We start from the raw sequence: 3,467 nt of genomic DNA, 5'->3' as shown, positions 1-3,467 counted from the left end.
ATCAGTGGAGGAGAAGGTAGACAATGAAGAAGTGGGAAGAGGGGAAAGGGGAAAAATTGCAGTGTAAGGAGAGAAGAATTATACCCAAAATCTATGGGCTAATGTTTCGAGGCTGCTCACTAAGATTCTGGCGGCCGTTTCTGCACATGGGCTGGTGCTGACCTGAATATCAGCTCAAGTCCAGGTTTGGACTGGACTTCAACCTGCGACCACAGAAGTTGATAATGTGGTTTGGCCGGTGGCTGTCCCACACCTCGTGCAAAGCGGAAGAGACAGGAAGTGTCTGCCCCACAAGCAGGTGGCCCAAGATGCCGCTTCAGCCCGAGGCTCCCACAAATAGGGGCTTCGGTCACTCTCATGATTCTCCCCCTTGTGCTTTCTACCATGTCATCAAAAAGCCGAGAGAAGGCTTTTTGGAGTGTGCGACCTCCCCCACATTTCACCCAGCTTCCATGAAAATTCACATGGAACTCTACAAGTGACAAATTCATGCTGAGACTCCTCAGGAAGAGGGTATCAGTGTGTCCGCCAAGCTGTGCAAGCAAGACAGAGGTAGGGCGATGGGCAGCGAGCAGTGAGGTGCCCCCGGAACTGAGCGACAAGTGCACCTGGAGTTTTCCCCCGGGCTCCTCTTCCCTTCAAAGCCCCAGTTTTGACGGGGAAGCATTTTTCCTTGCCATTCAACAAGCATTCAGTAAAGCCACCCTTGGGCCCTCAGCTAGCCATCAGAGCAAAAATCAAAACAGAATTCCACTGCAGGTGAAGAAGTTAAAACAACGCCTCACTGAACTGCAGCCCAAAGTTGCCCCTGGGCTAGTAAGTGCCCAGTGGTGGCCCTATAGACCCCGTCCACAGGGAACATGCTGTCTCATGGGGCAAACAGACCTGGCAGGAATAGTTTTGTGTGTGGCGAGGATGGACAAAGGACTGTGGGGAATGAGACCCAGAAGAGGAAGAAGAGTCAGGGACACGGGCTGCCTTCCTGCAAATTTAGAAGAGTCCATCAACAGAGGTGAACTCTGAAAATAAAGCTTTGTGTACACTGAACTTCCCTTGCTGACTACGGTGGTCCCGTTTCACTTGCCTTACATACAACCCAAGGTGGGACTCTCACAATGGCGGCTGCGCAGGACAACGAAATGCCTGTGTTGACCACCAACCTGGTCAACAGATATGTTCACCAGCTTAGCTTTTGCTGAGTTTTTTTTTCATCTCCATTTACTCAGAACTTTTGGACATGAGACAGTGTAATAACTAAATAGCTATCAATACAATTTTATTTACACCTGTCCTTCACACCACCTTCCAAACTTCTCTGGGCCAAATTGCAAACACGAGGGTACAGAAAATTCACATCCTTGCTCTCCTGGTGTTTGCGTCTTGGAAAACCCTAGGATGTACACCAAACTGAGAAGCACCTCAGCAGAGCAAGCTATGAACAGGTGCCTTTTGATCACAAAAAGGTTCCCAATTACTTGCATTTTACTGTGGTATCTTAGTTAGAAACTCTTCTTTGACCTGCCACTCAGTCATGGAAGTTTTCTTGGTTTCTGGGCTTAAATTTAAGTTCAAGGATGCCCAGACACCTGCAAGGTTGGTCGAGTGCCAGGTGGGCAAGCAAAGTAATGTTTTCCCCATTCAGATTCAGCTACTTATAAATTGTCCTCCGATTTTAAAAGGAATCTTCTGCTTTGCTTCTGTTTCAATGCTTCCCAGGGTGTGAGTTGCTTGGATTGCTTCTGTACGTAAATCTCAGGACACGAGTGATTGTTATTTCTTTCGTCTACCTTAATTTTCACCCAGTGGCAGCAGAACATGATGTTGCCTGAGGTTAACGGGATTGTAACTGCTCCACCCCCAAACGTTCCCTCTGTTGACATTAAATTGATGAAGATACCATTGAATGTCTTCAGCAGTCTAGGGAAAAAGAAGAAAATGAGAGAAGTTACTACACCCCGCTCGACATATCAGAGTCTTCCCGTCTGTTTCTCTGAGTCCCCACGCCCTTCACAGATGACCTCCTCACTTTTTTGGCCTCATCCTGGGCTGCTCCCTGACATGCAGCTTCTGTTCCAGCAACACTGACCTGCTTTTCTTCTTTCTTTTGGAAAGAAAGGAAAAGGAAAAAGACTGGTCAGCTGCTGGCCTACAAAAACAGGACACCCACATTCCTGCCTCCATCCTCCCCTCACATCGGCCTCCCGAAGTACCTTTGTCTCCTCCACTGAGTCTTCCTCTTCCTTCAAAATTGTGATCCTTTACTTCCCCGAAGCTCTTTGGCCCATCCTAAACCTCTGTACCCTCTGTGGCTTTTATCCTCCACCTCAGGCATAAGCATGGAACACAGGTTTTGTAATAGATGAAGAACACTTCTTGCAGGTGAATCTTTTTTTTTTCCCTCCTTGGTCCTAGTAAGATAAACCAGAATTAAGGTGAGTAAGTCATGGTTACTAATCGTTGAGGTTTGGTTGCTTAGCTTTGGCTTTCTGCAGGCAGAGTTCTGAGCAATGGGGTTTGCCCAAACTTTCCCCCAACCTAAACGAAGTTGAACAAAACAGTAGCCTGCTTTAGGGGGGAAAAAAGTTTCCTAACTCTGAATTAATGTTTTGGAAAGTTCTGTAGAAAGAATCTTGTCATGTGGGTCTGAAAACTGTTACATTGCCAGAGTTATATCATTAAAACAGTCAATGCTTTTATAACATCTCCAGTTTGTTACCCTCTCAACTTACCCCATTACTGGAGACTCGGACATACTCTGAGAACGCACCTAGTAAAAAACCCACATGACACGGATGAACTGAGCCATATACAGAAGTAACTCACACCACCGAAGAAACACCAGCTACGGATGCAGCGTTAGGCCTGGCTTTCTAAACAGTGAGGGGAGACCAGTAAAACCAGCCCAGCGTCTGATTGCTCCAGGTTTCCTCCTCCTGAAGCCCCAACGACCGCTGAGAGGGATCAAGTTACATCTGCCAGCTGCCAAGAACTTTACACTTAACCCTTCCCAGTCCATGACCTGGACGTTAAGGCTGCCATTTCAGCTACTGGAAGGAGCATCTTCAGTCTTTCATCTTCTTTTCCCTACGTACAGTCACTGGCCCACGCCCCCAGCGATGCGGCCTGTGCCCACACGACTTCCAGGCCCCCACCTCGTCTGTGGTTCCCGCGTGGAGGACAGAGACCTTGTGTCGTACACCCCCACACCTAACGCAATGTGCTCGTCAGAGTGAGTGTGAAACGTTTGGTGAGAATGAGCGTCCCTTTGGAAGCCTAGTTACAGTGGGTGGTCCAGAACAAGAAGCCTTCTAACAATCTTTTTTTTTTTCATCATGAGCACAAACTTTGCCCAAGATCCTTAAGTTGTCAAGGATCTGGAGCCTGATTCACTCATTCAGTCATTCACTGCCTCCGCCTCCTTTATTCACTGCACATTCTGCCGGCCAATGATTTCTTAATTATCAAAA

General features: G+C 47.6%; 1 long non-coding RNA gene across 1 annotated transcript; it reads right to left on the bottom strand.

The window, feature by feature from the left end:
- Window positions 1-1,297: 1,297 nt before the first annotated feature.
- On the bottom strand, window positions 1,298-2,402 carry LOC119050441 (uncharacterized). Its single transcript, XR_005082743.2, has 3 exons — window positions 2,211-2,402; window positions 2,027-2,101; window positions 1,298-1,917 (listed from the first exon to the last, which is right to left on the bottom strand). It is a non-coding gene; the product is annotated as an uncharacterized LOC119050441 (long non-coding RNA).
- Window positions 2,403-3,467: the final 1,065 nt, after the last annotated feature.

This window comes from Artibeus jamaicensis, unplaced genomic scaffold (assembly GCF_021234435.1).
Source record: "Artibeus jamaicensis isolate MK-2021 breed Jamaican fruit bat unplaced genomic scaffold, CSHL_Jam_final contig_465, whole genome shotgun sequence".
Classification (NCBI taxonomy): domain Eukaryota; kingdom Metazoa; phylum Chordata; class Mammalia; order Chiroptera; family Phyllostomidae; genus Artibeus; species Artibeus jamaicensis.
This window is presented reverse-complemented; position numbering and strand designations above follow the sequence as displayed.